The sequence below is a fragment of the Eurosta solidaginis genome, chromosome 1 (genome assembly GCF_040869045.1).
Source record: "Eurosta solidaginis isolate ZX-2024a chromosome 1, ASM4086904v1, whole genome shotgun sequence".
Taxonomy (NCBI): Eukaryota; Metazoa; Arthropoda; class Insecta; order Diptera; family Tephritidae; genus Eurosta; species Eurosta solidaginis.
Window position 1 is genome coordinate 227,760,032 of NC_090319.1, and position 21,531 is coordinate 227,781,562.

At 40.9% G+C, this 21,531-nt stretch overlaps 1 pseudogene; it reads left to right on the forward strand.

Annotated features, from left to right (window-relative positions):
- The first annotated feature begins 5,930 nt into the window (after positions 1–5,930).
- On the forward strand, positions 5,931–8,062 carry LOC137240040 (large ribosomal subunit protein uL10-like; annotated as a pseudogene).
- The last annotated feature ends 13,469 nt before the right edge of the window (positions 8,063–21,531 follow it).

Here is a 21,531-nt window from a genome sequence, read left to right on the forward strand (position 1 = left end):
ATTGAATTGTATTTTTGTATTTTTACAGATGTCATCACACCGTCCTTAGATTGTTCAAGATTACTTCTTGTAGGATTATCACAACTTCATGTTCAGTGTTGAAATTTTAATTATTGTGCTATGAAACGAACTCACGACCTCAGCTAAACAGTGCAATGGAAACCATAACGCTAATATATATAGTTCATCACAGATTTCTGTATGCGCTATGAAAACGAATGATTTTCTTCAATTTTTTCGGCTTTTCCTCAATAGCCCCAATTTCAAGCCTCTAGTTGTACACTTTCAGTCAATATCCAGCCGCTGCGCAAATGTCATGAAATGTCAAAAAGCCCGAGCGAGACCGAATTTTTTTTTTTTTTATTGCTAAACTAGACATTCACAGCTTTCAACCATTGAATCCAATTCTGTTTGCAGACTTAATGATTGGAATAGTTTTCTTTGATAATTTATAACTTTTTATTTTTCGTTTTGCTTAAGGTATTTATCAGAATTTTTTTTTATTTTTTGCACTCAAGACAAAATCGAAAGCGACTCTACCTCTGCTGCCGACGTCGCTAATGGCAGCAACAACAACGCTGTGACATAGACAGAACTCTGAACACCTTTTTCTTCCCGTTAAAATTTGTTCGCATTTTTCCACTCGATTAGCACAATTTTTCATCTGCTTCTACATGCATTTTAAATGCGTTTTCGTTAAGAAAATTAACTAAATTTCACGAAATATATAAAAGAGAATGCTTTATGCAACTCGTTACACTTTTTTCCACTATTTTAATGAGCTATATGAAATTTTTTTTAAGATATTGCGGACAGCGCCGTTTATTGGTTCTTTAAATTTTTTCCTTTCGTTCACTCCGAATCTAGCTGCCTCATGCTTTACCATCGCCAAATGAGGTTGAGATTGCGTTGCTTCGGGTATTATTTGTGCACCGCCAGGCAACAGTGTCGGCTCATCCATACTGACATTTATCGAATTGACAACCAATGAATTTGTTGATGTCGGAATTTCGTTCTGAGTTTGTGCAGGTTTTTTATTAAAATAGCGACTAAGATACCATTTACTAGAATCTGATGGTGAAGGAGTCTTGTTAGAGGAAGATGAAGTAGAGCTCGGACCCGAACTTGATGATCCTGCTGAGCCCAATACATTGCTACTTAGATAAATGCTTGATCGACCACCGCTAATAGTTTCGATCACTTTCGGTTTATCCTGTAAGAATTTACTCACTCCTGAGCACCCTACTGTTGGCGCTGCTTGTTGTTGTAAAATTTGTTGTTGCTGGATTGCGTGGTGTGCGTGTAGCTTTTGTTGTTGCTTTTGGTGATCACTTTTCGATGACTCTTCACTCCCAGATTCACAAGAATCTGAGGGCGAACTATCACTGGAATTGTGTCTTGATCGTCCTTGTTTTCTGTGGTCATCATCCGACTCCGAAAGCTCTAGGCCATTTTCCAAGGTAGAGTTTTGCTTTTCTAACATTGATCCAAATTTTTCCACTAATAATGGTTTTGAAGGCTCCTTTGGCATTGGTAATATCGGTCTAATAGACGACGTTACCGGTGTAACTTTCAATCCGCTTAATATTGGTTCCGATGTTGAAGTCGCCGTTGTTGTTGCTGTAGTTAAAATAGCTGACACAGTTGTTGACACATCGCTACTGCCAACTGGATTCGGAGCCGCCGGCACACCTGAAATCGGCGTAATCGGCGCCGGAACATTACTGTGCAGTAATTCTGCGCCCGAAGGTGGAGAGCCTAAAATAGGCTGGGTCGGGCCAACAGAGTATTTATGCCGATTTAGACCATTCAAATTGTATTCGCCGATTGTTGTGCGTGGCGTAGCAGCAATTTTGGTAATTTGCTGAGTGCGTCGGTAACCGGCAATGGGAATGGCGCACACGGGTCGATCTCGGGTTGATGGGTTTCTCGAAATGAAATAAAGAAACACAAGAGGATTTGCCTCGTTATAAAATAGTATTTAATTAGAAGTAAAAGGAAAATATACAATTGGTATAATGTTACCTTAATGTCGCAAAAATGACGATGGTGATCCTGGGCGTTGTGAACTGCTTGGCGGTCGATCATAAAAGAGGCCGGTTATCCCGTTGAGGACAACCGCTAAGCCGCGAAAAAGTCCTCTGGTGTTAAGGAGGGGAAAGGCCACACATACAGCCACCCCCACATATACGTGCATGGGTGCTGACAACCTGCACACACACACGTACATGTGTATGAAACGCATGCATGTGCATGCATGCACACAAATGTAGGCGTGAGTGTGGGTGGCTGGAAATATTATTAAAATATTAGGGAGGGGCGCCGTCAATCAGGTAAAAGTTAGGCATTGGGCCTAAACATGCCGCCCTCCTTGCGGTACGCAACGTCACAGTCCGCCAAGGATCACCGACCGTGAAGAAGAGGAAAAAATAATAAAAAACTTATAACTAATTATATCTAACTTAACATAACGCCGGCCAGTCCGCCGGCTTGGCGACACGCAAGATGGTTTGCGCAGTGTGCGAGCTTGGTTGCTGATGCCTCGGTCATTCGGCACTTTCGCGTTATGGTTCAAGGCCTGAGCCAGGTTTGCCTAGAGCTAGGGATTGCGAACAGAAGTAAGAAGATATACGTATTGATATTTCTTGCCGTTTATTACAAATTCATTGGAAAGGAAAAAACAAAGGATTTTGTATGAAGAAAAATTCAATAAATAATAACTGATTGTAATGATAAAGGAGTGTAAAAGCATACCTCCATTGTGAATTCATACAAGTGGCGAATGTTTGATAAAGGCGTTCACCGTTGGTATCATGGTGGCGGTGGCCGCTGAATGCTGGGCTACGAGCCCTGACCGGAAGGCGTACACTGTGGTGAGCTGCAGCGGGTTACATCCGTGGCTGCGATCTTGTGGCTGATGTCATTGGTGCAGGCGAATAGGCCTTGTCTCCGCTCTGCGGTCGCGCGAATTTCGTCTCCGTTGGGGGTTCCTGGTTTGCCGGCGAAGAGACCGGGTCTCCGCTTGGCCGTTATATGTATGGCGCTGTGCTGTCGTTGTCCCTTGTTGGAGCCGTTTCCTCTCGTGCTGCAGAAGTGGTCGAAATTTTTTGGCTGTAAGCGGTATGGTCGGGCGAAGAGACCGCGTCTCCGCTCCGGTTCGGCTGGCATCTCGGTTTCGGGGTGGACGAAGAGGTCCAGTCTCCGTTCCAGCGGCCGACGCATATAAAGAGATTGAGTCGTCTGTCCGCTCTCGGGGTGAATCTAGCTCCTCTTCCACTTGAACACTCCATGGCTTGGAGCGGGCTTCTCGTAATAGCTGCTCCTCTTCGTCGATCGAGGCGATGTGCAGCATCGTGTGGTGCTTCTCGCCGCACCGTTTGCCTCGCCCTTGGCTTGGGCACGCGTTAGAGCGGTGATCAGGCGCCAGACAATTTCCGCAGTAGCTTTCGCGAATGGTTCCGTAGAGGCGCTCTTCTGGCCTTTTCACCCGAAAGGTTGGGCACAAGCGGATAGGGTGTCGCCCAAGACACACTCGGCATTCCGACGAATAACGCATGACGTTCTTGGCAGCATTTCGTTGCATAGCGGCAAAGCGACCCATTTTCCTGAAAGAAGTGCAATATGTTTGACTGGGTCGAGTCATTCTCGAAAATGCGGGGCGAGTGGTCCCTAATTGTATTATTCGGATTTGGGAAATTTTATTAGCCCGCGCATAAGGGGAAAAACATCTGTCGCCGCATAAAAAAATATTCATATTTGGCGCGCATTATGTGCATGGCCTCTTCCCCCGCACGTTATGTGCCTGGGTCTTTAGTGCCTTATTTTGTTTATTTCGTGTCACCCGGTAGCGTTTTAGTTAGCCACGGGCACACTAGTGCTGTAGAAAAATTAGCATTTACGATTTTCGGTTCGCACATTCTGGTACCGAACCGGGTAGAAAGTGTATAGCGTGGGTTCTTCTGAGTCGCTGTTATTTGTGTTGTTGGTGCTAAAACCCAACAACTTTCCTGCCCGCCACAAAAAAATGCTTGGACAGCAAAATTGTATGCTATATAAAGAAAAAATAAAAAATCTTCATTTTGGACGAAGAGAAAAATTTGTAGAATGAATTTTTTTTTTTTTTTTTTTGTATTGCCTCTCGCTTATATCTTCAACTTTTCCCCAAGTACGCTTGTAGTCCTGTTTTATGGTGGCCTTTAGCAAACGACACGGTTCCCGAAGGGTATTTGGCTCCGGTACCGATTTTTCCGTGAACGGGTTTTTGGGTACCCGTTTGCATCTTTTTATGCATCCCTAATATAATGTGCATTTAAACCTCGGCATATATGTACATACGTTGGTATAAGTATATGGCCAGTCAGTGCACGGACCTTACCGCATTGGTAGATTTACTAACTTTTCTGACCCATTTTCATTTTCTACTACTTCTACTACTTCTGCCACCAAGACTTAGATTCTGCCAATATTTCAGTATTTTCGCGCTGAAAACGTATACTGCGATCGTTTTAAAGTGTCTAATTTCCAAGCCCACCCAACTAACATTAGGAGGGGAGGGGATACTGATTAAAATCAGACAATTTTTGAAAAATTTGTGAACAACTTTAAACAAGAAATAAATTTTTGATGAGATAAATATAGTAACTGAGCACGCAAATATTTTCTGCGCTATTTTTCTCAGTTTTTTTTTCGTGAATAATTTGAACGAAAATAAAAAGTTTTACGTAAACGATAACATGCCGAAATCGGTTATTTTGTGGCAGTATTTTTGGTACTTTGGAATATTATTGCTGTGATTAGACGTTTTGGTACATGTTTGTCAGTATTTCACACTCACGATACAGGAAAAAATTGAGTATCGTATAGGCATAAGCTATGTAGGTATATATAAATGTACATGTAATGTTGTCTTGTTTCCGTGTTTTAAAGGTGTCATTTCCTTGAAATGCGCGTTATTTGTTTTACAATACATTAGTAATTGTTTGGTACAAATATGAACTGTAGCTTTTGTTTTCTTGGTAAAAACTACCAACTACTACTATTTCCTTTTTAGACTTCCGCTCACTGGTACCAGCATACCAACGGCAAAGACAAAAAAAATGTAATGGAATGTAAAATTCCTATGAATTGAAACAACGGGAAGTGTATCAAGTGATTTTCCGTTCTTTCATTTCATTTCTTATTACGGCGTGGCCTTATATACACTTCGTCTAAAGAACGCACTGTAAAAATGTGGCGTGCAAGTGATGGAGTGCTTTATCGAACCTTTTCCGGACATGCACATTGGGTGAATAATATTGCTCGGAATACAGATTATGTACTGCGTACGGGACCTTTCCATCCAGTCACCGATCGTAACCTTAAATATTCAAATATCCCAAAGGTGCAGGAGATGGCATTGCAAAGATTCAAGAAATAGCTTGGTCTGCAGATTCACGTTTAATTGTTAGTGGTAGTAAAGATTCAACGTTAAACGTTTGGAGCGTTCAAATGAAAAAATTGTCACAAGAACTGCCAGGGAATGCAGATGTAAAACTGTGGTGTGTGTGTGTGGCTTACTAATGCCGATACGTAACTAAGAGGACATAATCCGCAAAAATATTCAAAAATGTCAACTCGAAATGCACAATGCAAGCGAATAATTTGCCGCAGTACGTATATGAATGTAGGTATATTTGTAGATTATTTAAACATTACTATATAAATATCGATATATATTAATATATATAACAGCACTATTTTTCATAGATGTGCTTACTATCATCATATATATTATTTCTGATTGCTGTTTTTATGTACGGGTCCCTTTTTCGTTCTTATTTGAAATCCAAATCTATCAATAGAGTTTTGGTCAAAGACACCGTCAATTGCACACGTTTGCGCTTTGTTCTTAAATTCGATTTACGAGTCCCTAATACACTACTTGATTCACGATGGTTAGGGAGAACAAAGCTGCATGGAAAGCTTAATATTTCCTGAAAGTTGTTGAACTTTTTGATGAATATCCGAAACATTTCATTGTCGGCGCTGACACTGTTGGATCTAAAACAGATGCAAAACATCCGTACCAGCTTGCGTGGCATGGGCGTTGTACTCATGGGTAAAAATACAATGATGCGCAAAGCTATACGAGGGCATTTGGAGAATAATGGTTTGTTGGAGAACTTGTTGCCGCATATCAAAGGAAATGTTGGCTTCGTATTTACCAAGGGTGACTTAAACGAAATACGTGATAAATTGTTCGAGTCAAAAGTGCGTGCGCCTGCCCGTGCTGGCGCTATTGCCCCTTTACATGTCGTTATTCCAGCACAAAATACTGGTTTGGGTCCCGAGAAAACATCTTTCTTCCAAGCTTTATCTATTTCCACCAAAATTTCGAAGGGTACTATTGAAATCATCAACGATGTACCTACTAAGGTCGGTGCTTCCGAAGCAACACTGCTGAATATGTTAAACATCTCGCCCTTCTCATATGGTTTGGTCATCACTCAAGTCTACGATTCTGGTTCTATTTTCTCACCTGAAATCATGGACATTAAACCAGAGGATTTGCGCGTCAAATTCCGAATGGGAGTTACCAATTTAGCAGCTGTGTGTTTAGAGATTGGTTATCCAACCATTGCGTCTGCACCGCACAGCATTGCCAATGATTTCAAGAATCTTTTGGCACTTGCTGCTTCAACCGAAGTGGAATTCAAAGAAGCTGCTACCATCAAAGAAGTTACCAAAGATCCCAGCAAACTCTTGGAAAGTAATTATTTATTATTACCTCTCGTAAGGATTTTCTGGGTGACACAATAGAAAATTTTTTTTTGTTTGAAAGCGATATTAATACTGTTTTACATAATGAAAAAAACCAAAGTCAAAATTCTTACAAAAAGAAAGGGATATGAACGAAATATCTATATACTGCATATTTTTGGTTTCCGGTACTTTGTGTGCTTTCCATTTGCTTTCATTACATATTGCTAACGATGTGGCATGGAACTAACAACTATTGATCTCACCCCGATACAATTTCTGCCATTACACTAAAATAGCGGCTCTGAGCCTATCTTACTACAAATGGTCCTCTTTTTTCTATCTAGGTTCTTCCATAGATGATAGATACAGTGAATGTGGTGGGTGATCTAAAATGTTTGGAGTGTGTTACAGCATCCGGTCTTTGACAATTTTCGCAGTGTGGTCGGGTTCATTGTCCTGCTAAAAAGCCCATCATTGATCTAAACTCAATTTTTCGGCATTCAATTATTATTTTACATATTCAGAAGGTCCCATTTATTCATGGAACTTTCTATGAAAACCAAATTTTCAACATCGCCTAAGGCAAAACACTCTACACCATCACCTAGCCGCTCATGTTTCACTGTGCATATAAGATTGCAAGACTGCGTTTCGACAAGTGTCTTATTTCTTGTTTTCCATATTTTTCTTTGTTTTTTCTTCCATGACATATTTAATTTGCTTTCGCTGCTAAAAGTACATTTCAAAAGAATATGTCCTTATACTAAATTTTTAGAAAATATAAGTGTTTTATTTGATTGGGTTTGGATATAAAGATTTTTTCCAGTGGAACGTGCCATGTGAACCGTTTTCATATAGTTGTCACTTACCGTCACACCTGATATTTCTAAAATACTTTTCGACAATTTTTCAGCACTTTCGGAAGGATTTTTCACTACACTTCACCGTATTTTAGCACCACTTAGTCGGTGATGTTGGCCTAATTTGAAACGAGTTTCTAATTTTTCTTAGTCTTTGTCTTTGTCAGTAATAATTCTTACAGTGTTGTGAATTCTATCATATTAGTTAATATCTCCAATTCGGTGCATGTTATTTCCTTCCTTATGATATTTTATCACAACCTAGCAACTGTCGATGACATTGTTCTTCTGCCAATATAACCAAAGCTCGCAACAGCAAATTTGCTGCTGCCGCAGCTGCAGTTGCACCAGCGGCTGGCGCGAGCGCTGCTGCCGAAAAGAAGGAAGAAGCTAAGGAAGAAGAGTCGGAATCTGAAGAAGACGACGACATGGGTTTAGGTCTATTCGACTACGGGCTATGACAGAAGCTTTTACGTTTGGCAAAAATTTAAATCCTCTAAAGAATGTGGTTGTACCAATAGCGCAAGCACCACTTTTCGTCTGCACCACCCTGAGTCTGCGTTAGGGTTCTGGTGTCCTCGCTCTGGGTGAGTGAGTGAAGTGGGGTTTGGTTTTGAAAATTAAAAATAAGTGTTTTGTGGCAGATGGGGATCTGCATTAGGGTGGTTGATTGGCCTCGGTGGGCGAGCGCTGGGTTTTTGGTGGATTATCAATAGGGAAGTGGAGTTCGGAAGGGAGCGAGGGAGGGGAACGGAGGGCTTGTTACGAGGAGCTATTGGCCTTCTCGCAATCCGTCTCCTCCGTAGGGAAGAAGGATCAGTTTGACCAAAGGTCGTCTGACTTAACCCTTCTCGGTAAAGAGGTCGACTACACGTACTCGGTTATCTTCACCGGGGTGTACGTTGACGACTCTACCTAGCCTCCACTCGTTGGGAGATAAGTTGTCCTCTTTGAGGACAGCGAGATCTCCAACTTTTATATTTTCTTTGGGATGCTTCCACTTCACTCGTTTTTGAAGTTCGGATAGATATTCCACCTTCCATCGTTTGCAGAAAGTGTGATGGAGGGCTTTGAGTTTCTGCCATCGATTGATCATCGAGGCAGAGCGCTCACTGGCATCTGGTTCTGGTGGAGCCAGCAGGTGGCTGCCGGTTAGGAAATGTCCTGGGGTTAGTGGTTCCAGGTCCGTTGGGTCATTCGATCCTGGACTGAGAGGGCGCGAATTGAGGCACGCCTCAATCCTGCACATAAGTGTTTGGAACTCCTCCATAGTATATTTGTGGGGAGAAGCAATCTTTTTGAAGTGGCTTTTGAAGCTCTTCACTCCCGCTTCCCGCAGGAGCGGCGGCCGGAATAAAATGCCAGCTCAATGCTTGATGGCTATACTTTGAGACTGTTTTGTCTCGGCTTTCGGTCAGAAAGGCTTTAAATTCGGATCGTAAAGATCTTGGTGCTCCGACAAAGTTTGTACCATTGTCGGAGTAGATGTTCTGCGGACATCCCCTTCTCGCGATAAAACGCGAGAAGGCTGCGAGAAAGCATGGGATGCTGAGGTCACTAGTGGCCTCTAAGTGAATGGCCTTAGTGGAGAAACAGACAAAAAGGCATACGTAGCCTTTTGACAGTCGACATCCTCTACCTCGGTAGCTTTTGATGTCGAAAGGCCCCGCAAAGTCTACCCCGATATTGGTGAACTCGCGGGTAAAAGTAGTCCATTCGCAGGGAAGGGTACCCATAAGTTGGGACTGTGCCTGCTTTCGATGAATAATGCAGGTTTTGCAATTGTGGATGACGGCTCTGATCATGGTGTTGACATTCGGTATCCAGTATTGGGTTCGGATGAGACGGAGCATGAGCTGGTTCTCGCCATGAAAGGAGTCATGAATAGCCATCATAACTGTAAGGCGAAACAGCCTACAATTGTAAGGCAAGATCATCGGATGACGCTCGTTGTACGACATGTGTTTTGACGCCCCTAGACGCCCCCATGTTCTAATAATATCATCTTTGTCGATATATGGGTTTAGTGAGAGTATTTCACTCTTTCGATCGATAGGTTCCCTATTTTTCAATTTTAAATATTCTGTCCCGTAAAATTGTTTCTGGCAGACTCGTATTAATGCTTGGGTCGTTGCCTTAATCTCCTCGGCTGAGATTATACACGACCTTTCGTGGAACATTGCTTTAGTTTCTGGGTGAGTTCGTTTATAAAATCTCCTAACATAGGATAGAACCTTTAAAGCCCTGGGTAAATTTGAGAATCGGTCGAGAATATCTACATGATCTACCCTTGTCGTGGCACATGTTTGTGCCCTCTTCTCCTCAACGGACGTTTTATAGTCGGGCTCTTGTGCAGGCCAGTGGGAATTGTCTTCTTGCAGCCAAGAAGGTCCCTGCCACCACAACGAATTGTTGACCAACTCTGATGCAAGTAGTCCTCTTGCAATGGGCAAGTCTGCTTGGAGTACTGGACCTGGGTGGAGTATGTCGTTTAGACTAATGCCATTTGCCGTAGGGCTTGACGCGTTGAAGACGACGCGCATCTTGGTAGTGGTACTTTCCGCCTTTACAACGGCGTGATGGGGCAGGAAATAATTATCCGAATCGTCGGATGGTATATTACTCTTGATTTTTCTCATATGTCCAAGTGTTTCGTATTCTGACAACACCCGAACATACTCTTTTCCTAACTCTTGGTTTTTCAGTAATCGCCCCTCATTTCTGAAGAATTGTGAACATGCGCGATTTAGGGACGGTCCTAATTTAATATTCTCAGGGTAATCCTGCATGAATGGTAGCAAAACTGTATACCTCCCATTTTCATCACGTTTTGTCATTTCCTTAAATAACTGTTCACAATACCTTTCTTCTTCATTAAACATTTTATTTTTGGGAACATTTTCTATCTCCCAGAAAGCTTTTAATTGGTTGTCCAATGCAACCTCGTTATAAAATGGCACGATGCTCTTCGATGTACTCGGTGCTTCAACTCGACCGGTTAGTATCCAACCGAACACTGTCTCTTGGGCCAGAAGTGTATTAAGTACATTCTTTTTCAGACCGCTCATTATAATTTGGGGATATATGTCTCCACCAAGTATGAGGTCTACATCTTCGTTGACGTAGAACCTCTTGTCTGCCAGAACCAAGTCTGCGAATGCCCGCATAGCCATTGTGTTGATATGGCAGGATGGCAGATTCCCAGTAAGTTTGGCTAGAATCAGAACTGGATTAGTCAATCTGAAGCATGAATCCACTGGTGAACGTAATTCGATGGTGGATGCCTCTCTAACTTGAGCAGATACTGCATTGGTGATGCCCGACACTTGGGCATGCATTTTCTCGCAGGCAAATTGATTCTGCGTTTCAGTCTGTCTGTCATGAAAGAACATTCAGACCCTGAATCAATTAATGCCCGCGCGGAGAAGTCGGTACCATTATGGTGAATGAGTACGCGAGCAGTTCCTAATAGCACGCCTGTGCTGGAATTGGCAGACAGGATTTTACATTCTGGTTTGCAGATTGTCGCGCCTGTGCTGATGTGGTTGGGATATTATCCGCATCTTTGAAAGGATTGCGTACAGCCGTGTGCTGAGATGTATCCGCATGCAGGAGCGTGTGGTGACGAGAGTGGCATTTGGAACAGTTGTAGGAACTGGTGCACTTTGTCACGGTGTGTCCTGGGGATAAGCAATTCAGGCAGCCACTTGTGGGTTTTATAAATTTAATCCTTTCTACTGGGGTTAACTCGCAGAAGCGTGAATAGTTGCGTAATCTGTGTTCAGGGGATTTACACATTTTACAAATTGATTTTATTGTTTGCTTGGATACTTTTGTCTGAAAAGCACCAAGTCTTTTCGTAGGGGTTTCTGACGATTGTCGTGACGCGTTTGGTTTTTGCACTTTCGAAGTGGTATGCCCTGTAAAACCAGACACTGTTTCAAGTGTCTGAAACCGATTAGACAGGAATTTATCCATATCCTCCCATTTGGATATGTCCATTTTATGGTCTATACTTTGCCCCCAAAGAGCCAACATGCTCTCTGGTAACTTGGTTGAGCAGAGATACGTCAGGATTGCATCCCAATTGGAAGTGTCAATTTTGTGGCATTTGAGGGACGAAATACAATTATTTATATCATTTTGCAGCTTTTTTATTGAACTGCCATACTCACTTTCTACCTTTTTTAAGTTGAATAAAATTTTTAGTTGTGTGTTAACTAAGATACGTTTGTTCTCGTATCTTTCACACAAGTTTTTCCAGGCCATCTCGAAGCCTTCATTTGTGAGAGGGCATTTTTTAACGATATCTTTTGCTTCGCCCTGCGTTTTGTTGTTGAGATGGAATAACTTTTCCACCCCTTTCAAGCTGGAATTGTTTATATATATTGCCGTGAAAAGGTCGCGAAAAGTTGGCCAAGACAGATAATCCCCTTTAAAAACTTCCGTGTCGCAAGCAGGGAGGCGAATTTTATGCCCATGAGGTTCTTGCTCAGGGTTGACGTTCTTTTCATCCTTATTGTATTTTTCTGCCTCAGCAGATATAGACGCTGAACATCGCACGTAGATTGCGTATGCTGCCTTTTGCTTCTTTCTGATCGCCATCGCCATAACGTCATCCGCTGACACCTCATCAGATCCCAATAGCGAATCAAACGCAGACTTTACCTTCTTCCACAAGAGCCGCAACTCTTCCTGCTGTATTGCAACGGTGTGTTTGCTATAGTCGCTCTCCGGAATAAGGCTGTAATCTTTATCAAACTCTGCGATTGATTCTGCTAAACGGATGTAGGTTTCCATTGTTTTATTTACGTTTATTAACGAAAAAAAAAAAACAACAACAACAAACTTATTCGGTATCGTGCGGAAAGTGAGGTTAGGTTAACCTCTTCCTTGTGTTGTGTCTGGAAAACCTTACCACTGGTGGGGGGATAGACCAGATAATCACAAGGATCGAAATAAAATTAATAAACCAAGTGATTTAATTTTTGAAATTGGAAAGAAAAAAAATGGTGCTCACTAAATAACTTCACTTTTTCCCTCCTTTTTTGATTTTAATTTTTTCGCGCACTACACGGGTCTTTTTTTATTTATTTTGCAAAAAAAATAACACTCAAAAAAAAAGTGGCAAGAAATATAACACTTACTTCTTATTATTTGTTGTGCTGTGGATCTGGTGGTTCTGCTAAGATGTGCTGTAGCAATCCTTTAACAAAAAATTTGTAGGCAGATATGCTGTAGCTCTGGTCACTTGTGTATAATATAATCCCACTTTTCTCGTTGTTTGGCTGCTGCGGCAAATCCTTTTATATTCTTTGGCAACAATTTTTCTGATAATCAAAATATGCTGTGCAGGTTGATATGTGGACTGTATATATAAACAAGTAAGGAAGGCAAAGTTCGGGTGTGACCGAACATTACATACTCAGTTGAGAGCTATGGAGACAAAATAAGGAAAATCACCATGTAGGAAAATGAACCTAGGGTAACCCTGGAATGTGGTTGTATGACATGTGTATCAAATGGAAGGTATTAAAGAGTATTTTAAGAGAGAGTAGGCCATAGTTCTATGGATGGACGCCATTTAGGGATATCGCCATAAAGGTGGACCAGGGCTGACTCTAGAATTTGTTTGTACGATATGGGTATCAAATGAAAGGTGTTACTGAGCATTTTAAGAGGGAGTGGGCCTTAGGTCTATCGGTGGACGCCTTTTCGCGATATCGCCATTAAGGTGGACCAGGGGTGACTCTAGAATGTGTTTGTATGATATGGGTATCAAATGAAAGGTGGTAATGAGTATTTTAAAAGGGAGTAATCCTTAGTTCTATAGGTGGACGCCTTTTCGAGATATCGCCATAAAGGTGGACCAAGGGTGACTCTAGAATGTTTGTACGATATGGGTATCAAACGAAAGGTGTTACTGAGCATTTTAAGAGGGAGTGGGCATTAGGTCTATAGGTGGACGCCTTTTCGAGATATCGCCATTAGGGTGGGCTAGGGTGACTCTAGAATGTGTTTGTACGATATGGGTATCAAATGAAAGGGGGTAATGAGTATTTTAAAAGGGAGTAATCCTTAGTTCTATAGGCGGACGCCTTTTCGAGATATCGCCATAAAGGTGGACCAAGGATGAGTCTAGAATGTTTGTACGATATGGGTATCAAACGAAAGGTGTTACTGAGCATTTTAAGAGGGAGTGGGCATTAGGTCTATAGGTGGACGCCTTTTCCAGATATCGCCATTAGGGTGGGCCAGGGGTGACTCTAGAATGTTTGTACGATATGGGTATCAAACGAAAGGTGTTACTGAGCATTTTAAGAGGGAGTGGGCATTAGGTCTATAGGTGGACGCCTTTTCGAGATATCGCCATTTGGGTGGGCCAGGGGTGACTCTAGAATGTTTGTACGATATGGGTATCAAAGGAAAGGTGTTACTGAGCATTTTAAGAGGGAGTGCACATTAGGTCTATAGGTGGACGCCTTTTCGAGATATCGCCATTAGGGTGGGCCAGGGGTGACTCTAGAATGTTTGTACGATATGGGTATCAAACGAAAGGTGTTACTGAGCATTTTAAGAGGGAGTGGGCATTAGGTCTATAGGTGGACGCCTTTTCGAGATATCGCCATTTGGGTGGGCCAGGGGTGACTCTAGAATGTTTGTACGATATGGGTATCAAAGGAAAGGTGTTACTGAGCATTTTAAGAGGGAGTGCACATTAGGTCTATAGGTGGACGCCTTTTCGAGATATCGCCATTAGGGTGGGCCAGGGGTGACTCTAGAATGTTTGTACGATATGGGTATCAAACGAAAGGTGTTACTGAGCATTTTAAGAGGGAGTGGGCATTAGGTCTATAGGTGGACGCCTTTTCGAGATATCGCCATTAGGGTGGGCCAGGGGTGACTCTAGAATGTGTTTGTACGATATGGATATCAAATTAAAAGTATTAATGAGGGTTTTAAAAGCGAGTGGCCCTTAGATGTATATGTGTAGGCGTTCTCGCGATATCGACCAAAATGTGGACCAGGTGATCCAGAAAATCATCTGTCGGGTACTGCTAATTTATTTATATATGCAATACCACTAACAGTATTCCTGCCAAGATTCCAAGGGCTGTTGATTTCGCCTTGTAGAACTTTTTCATTTTCTTCTATTTAATATGGTAGGTGTCACACCCATTTTACAAAGTTTTTTCCAAAGTTATGTTTTGCGTCAATAAACCAATCCAGTTACAATGTTTCATCCCTTTTTTCGTATTTGGTATAGAATTATGGCAATTTTTTCATTTTTCGTAAAGTGGGCGTGGTTATGGTCGGATTTCGGCCACGTTTTATACCAAGATAAAGTGAGTTCAGATAAGTACGTGGGCTAAGCTTAGTAAAGATATATCGGTTTTTGCTCAAGTTATTGTGTTAACGGCCGAGCGGAAGGACAGACGGTGGACTGTGTATAAAAACTGGGCGTGGCTTCCACCGATTTCGCCCATTTTCACAGAGAACAGTTACCGTCATAGAATCTATGCCCCTACCAAATTTGAGAAGGATTGATTTTGAAATTTTCTTTTATTTTTGTATTTTGTTGCATCATATCATTACTGGAGTTGAATTTTGACTTAATTTACTTATATACAGTAAAGATATTAAATTTTTTATTAAAATTTGAATTAAAAAAATTTTTTTTTTAAAAAGTGGGCGTGTTCTTGATCCAATTTTGCTAATTTTTACTTAGCACATATATAGCAATAGCAGTAACGTTCCTGCCAAATTTCATCATGATATCTTCAACGACTGCCAAATTACAGCTTGCAAAACTTTTAAATTACCTTCTTGCGTCATAACGTCAACCCATCTACCAAGTTTCATTGCTTTAACCGCCTTTGGCAATGAATTATCGCATTTTTTCGGTTTTTCGAAATTTTCGATATCGAAAAAGTGGGCGTGGTTATAGTCCGATATCGTTCATTTTAAATAGCGATCTGAGATGAGTGCCCAGGAATCTACATACCAAATTTCATCAAGATACCTCAAAATTTACCCAAGTTATCGTGTTAACGGACAGACGGACGGACGGACGGACGGACATGGCTCAATCAAATTTTTTTTTCGATACTGATGATTTTGATATATGGAAGTCTATATATATCTCGATTCCTTTATACCTGTACAACCAACCGTTATCCAATCAAAGTTAATATACTCTGTGAGCTCTGCTCAACTGAGTATAAAAAAGGTGCTTTCAGTTCCTGGTGAGGAGGACCAATGTTCGGCCTGAGTGCGTCGGAAACCGGCAATGGGAATGGCGCACACGGGTCGATCTCGGGTTGATGGGTTTCTCGAAATGAAATAAAGAAACACAAGAGGATTTGCCTCGTTATAAAATAGTATTTAATTAGAAGTAAAAGGAAAATATACAATTGGTATAATGTTACCTTAATGTCGCAAAAATGACGATGGTGATCCTGGGCGTTGTGAACTGCTTGGCGGTCGATCATAAAAGAGGCCGGTTATCCCGTTGAGGACAACCGCTAAGCCGCGAAAAAGTCCTCTGGTGTTAATGAGGGGAAGGGCCACACATACAGCCACCCCCACATATACGTGCATGGGTGCTGACAACCTGCACACACACACGTACATGTGTATGAAACGCATGCATGTGCATGCATGCACACAAATGTAGGCGTGAGTGTGGGTGGCTGGAAATATTATTAAAATATTAGGGAGCGGCGCCGTCAATCAGGTAAAAGTTAGGCATTGGGCCTAAACAGTAGCTGTTCATAAATATATGCTTTGATCACGTTGCTCCCTCTCCCTTTACCTAAACGTGTTATTTTGTAATTTTTTGCGTTGCCACAGTGACATATATCTTTTCTTTTCTCTCAACATTTGTGTTTTTTTTTCCAAATTCTAATTAGAAATGGTATAATAACCAAATGTTAATTTTTCTCTGGCGATTCTTTGAATGTAGAAAATGTGAGGACTAAGAACTGCCATTAGCATATAGATGTGCAGAATTGGGCAAAGTTAAATTAAGCTCAATAAAAAACTATAAAAGATAACTAAACTTTCTCATGTCGGATATTTGTCAATAATAAATATGGTTTTTGGAAATTTAGTTGTGCGGGCAAAAAAACTATTGTTGTTGTTGTTGGAGTAGTAAATAATGATGAAGATAAACGCTTGAGTGCTAAGAGTGGAATAGATCCAGAATTAATGTCCACAAACTTTTTTTTCCTAGCTAAATCAGTAGTATAGCAGTTTTTTGTTTCGGACTAAAAACATTTCAGTCAAAATCTGTCTAAATATGAATTATCTTTTAGGAAGTAATTGATTGATAATTTATAATGAAATTATCCCTGTAAAATATTATTACTATACATTTTTCGGATGAATATCCTTATTCATATTTCAAAGGAATAATGTCAATTTCTAATATTTGTAAACTTTAATGATTAATATTTGATAAGAAACTATAAAGCTACATAAATATTAAGATATGCATATAATTGGCGAATAAATATTTAATCAATTTGTGAATTTAAAATGAATCGGTGCGAATTTTTTATTTTTAGGGAATGTGAGGTGATCTAGGTCTTCTTTAGGTTGGGTTTAGGGATTAATGTCAAAAAAAAAATATTTCTCATGGTTGGGTAGGAGGAGAGAAAGGAAGCGGCTTTATTGCTTCCCGGGTTCGATCGGCTGCATTTCCGGTTTATTCCGTTTCCGGTTGTCTGACATATGTTTAGGGATTTTCGGGGTTAAAGTGTTTAAATTTTTTTTTTGCCTGGTTCAATTCAAATATGTGCATGAATTTCTTTTGTATGTTAGGTTGACCCCTGTACACATGTGACAAGCAAGGACCACCCCAACCCGGCGAGCTCAGACCTGATTTTAACTGGCATGCACGCTTCTTCACGTACAGGACCTCGCCAGAGGTAGCTTAGTTGGTTAACACCATCACAGGTTACAACCGCTGGCATTGGGTTACGTTCCGTTCGACTCGCGTTCCTGTTAAAATTCATCGATTGTTGTGCCGATTCGAGAGCTGAGTTGAGCTGGTCAATGTTATTTCTGATCGCTCCCATTTCCCTTCGCATTTCCTCCTGCGAAGTCCGGAACAATTGGTGCAGTACATTCACCCACGAGTCTTCACGAGGGGCTTCAGCACGGATCCGTGGGGTACGCGTCCTATCGCTTGCAGTTCCTTCAAAATTCCCATGATTTACTGGCAAGGTACTAGCTCCGTCCTGTGCGTATATCGACACATTAGTCCGTATACCCGAGATATTATGCTGATATCTTCCCCCTGTTATTGCTAACTCGGTACTGGTTTCCTCTAAAATTGCCACCCCTCACGAACGGAGTGTTCCTTGTGGCCATTCGCCGAAATGACTGATCATGCGACATTATCAAAAAAAATGTGTAAGTAAATTGTTGAATACGAGTATTGGTGTTAAAAAAACCTCTATCTACAGGAAAAACTTAAGGTAGTTGGGGGCTATTAAAGATTAGAATTCACCCCCGTTCACCCTATATTATCGACTATTGTTTTTTTTTTTTTTGGATAAAAATTAAAAGAAAAATTATTATATAAAAAAAACTTTCGTGAAATACAATTTTGATAATTCGATAATCGTACCGAATTATGAAAAAATACCAAAATACTGAAAAGTAAGTTAATTAGTGAAATATGCGTGTACAAAAGAAAACGTGTATAAAAACTTGCAAAACTACTGGTGTATTTCATTCGGTAATGGGAATGCTGACATCCCATCATTAGAAGGCACAGGTCTAAGAAAAAAAAAATTGTAAACAAAAATCCACTAATACTTGTCCCTAGTGCTCCCAACCGTAATGCAGGGCTGGTCTTAGCGACTCACCTCTGAGACTGGTTGGGGCCATTAGGGTTAGTTCAGAACACACATAGTTTAGTCCGAGCACACCCAGCCGGAACGCAGGGGTGGTCTCAATGGACCCACCTCTGGGACTTGCTGGGGCCACTCTAACCATTCAGTCAGGACACCCCCCTAATTCCGCCGCAATGAAAGGAGCGGTTTCAAAGGACGCTCCCCAGACTTGCGGATCAGGAAAGGTGCCTCAACCCATCGCAATGCAGGTGGTATTCGAGGATACCACCTGAGACGTGGGATGAGCTGGGATCCTGGACACACACACCCACGCATTCATACTAGACAACACATATTCGGCAACATTATTAAATTTTAACATTAAATAAAAATTAAACCCAGTTAGCGGACATATATATACCAAAGCCGATTACGGACAACAACTGGAGAACTCTAAAACTCCAAATCTACAAAAAAAACTAAGTGCGTGCAGCACTGCCTCACCGGGTGAATACAAAATCTGGAGGACACGACGATCAGTCTCGTGTAACCCTCAGCTACTGCCCATGATGACCACTCCGGACAACCTGGTCCATCCAACTATCACATCGCAACGCAGGTGACTGCTCTCAATGAGGATCATTCCGGACAACTTTGTCCATCCAACCATCCCATCGCAACGCAGGTGGCTGCTCCTGCGGCTGCTCACCTCGGACATATGGGATGGTCAAATTTCACAAGCTGACAAGGAATGACCAGCGCGATAGCGCCTCAGGCACCAAATCGTTTGGCGCCATTTGTTATGGTAACGCATCTTTAGTGGAGCAGCAAGGAAGGCAGTCGGTATGATCTGGTGGTGCACTGTGGCTAGTCATGTCGGCTGGGCGAGGTTCTTGCCAACATTTCTGTCCTGCGCCATAAACAGAAAAATCCTATCATACCTTTCAAAACACTGTCAGAAGCGCAGAGCCGACTCAAAACGCTTATAATTCAAAATAAACCGACATCCGGTCGAACCGGATGCCACGGACAAAGCGCTAAACATTCAAATTCAAAATTCAAAACGCAAAAAAAATTTTACGAACCGGAAATGACCGGTTACCAACGCTGAAACTAAATAATAAAAAAAATATGCTGAAAGAAAAAAATAGAAATAGGCCGAATATATTTGGGGGCGCCGCGGGTGTTGTTGCGACGCCCGGTGCTTAATCCCACCCTCAAAACCATGGCCACCGACGCACCTATATCTCGGTGACCCCTTACCTGATTTACCTACGTGCCTTCTAACTCAAAAAGAACGCCAGCATTCCCATTTATAGTACAATATTTATTAATTACAGTACATTATACAATATATACATCTCGTGACAGAAATTCTTATGCTCCTAAATACTAAGTTTTTTAAAAGGGAAAAGTTAAAGAAAAATTCTAAGCTTTTAACAAGAAACAGCTTTTTGTTTTCGCAGATTTAGCGACAAACATACTATGCTTTTACATACATCTGTACAAAAAAAAAGAATTTGTATGTTTTCTATGCGTATAATTATTTCATTTAATCCTTTTATGCGTATTGTGATACCATCTAATAAAGTTATATAATATATTAAAAGCTTGTATTTAGTTCAGAATGGGCCTCATACCATCGGGAAGATACAGACTAAACTTTTCTAAATTAATTATTTAAAATATATGTAGGAATATTTGTCCAAATATAAAGTTTTAAATAATTTTAATTCGCTTTATTTAACAATATTAAATTAACATTTATTCATTTAGGTATTTCGATTATAATTCGGTTTTCAAAATTTGACGATCTGTATGAATATGTAAAACGATCTTATTTTTTAAGCTGCCTGAATCGTACTGTTTTTTCTCTATTCAAAAAAAAAACGTTAATTCAAAATCTAAGATTGCTATATTCTATACCTGATCACTAAAGTTGTTAATAGTACAAGTGAAAAGTCCGTCACTCTACATCCAGCACTACATTCGGCCATCCTGATTTCATTCGACCCCGAATGAGTTAGTCCACTTTTTCATATATTCCGCCACAGTACATGTCTTCCCCGGTCCCTCGTGATTTCCTACCTTTTCGACTTCATATCTACCATGGTTAAGCTTTTTAATTATTTTATACGGCCCTAGGAATTTCGGCTTTAATTTTAGTCCACTACCAAACTGGGTTCTTTTTATAGCTACCAAATCATTAATTTCATAACTCGTTTCTTGTTTTCTACGTAAATTGTATGATCTACGGTTTTCCTGCTGAATACGAGAAATATTTTCTATAGCTTCATTACGAACTAATTGTTGATCTTCATTTAACTCATCTAAAGCTGCATCTTCCAAAAGTTCTTGAAGCTCTGGCATATTGGCTATACGCATATCTAGTCCCGTTAGAATCTTAAATGGAGCATGCTTTGTACTTCGTGGAGGTGAATTATTTATAAATTGTTGTACTCTATCTATGTGCTTGTACCAATTGCTTGGTGTCTCTGTGCACAGCTTCGATAACATAGGAACTACTACCCTATGCATTCTCTCCACTTGTTCATTTCCACGTGGTACTCCGGTGGTAATTATTAAATGCTGAATGTTTTCACCCTCACAATACTCTTTAAACAAATTTGAAGTAAAAGCAGCTCCTCTGTCAGAAATAATACGTCTTGGGTTACCAAATATCGCTGCTTGTTTCTGAAGTCTGTCAACTACTGCGTCCACTCCAGTATTCTTTGTGGGGTACAGCCACACAAACTTGCTGAATGCGTCTACGACCACAAATATATAATTATACAATTTGCTGGTCGTTTCTAGTGGTCCTACATGGTCAACGTGATACGTCCCTAAAGGTTTATCTTCCTTATTAATAGTATTCAAAAATCCTTCTTCCCTTCCTAACGTTGCTTCATTTACTATACATTCAATGCAACTTCGCACCACCTGCCCTACTTTAGCACTAACTTGAGGTATGAAAAACGTCTTCTCTAACAAGTCTTGGGTTTTCTTTGTCGAGAAATGCCCTTGCCTATGTGCCATTTTTATGACCTCTTCTTCCATATCTGCTGGTACTACTATTAACTCTTTTT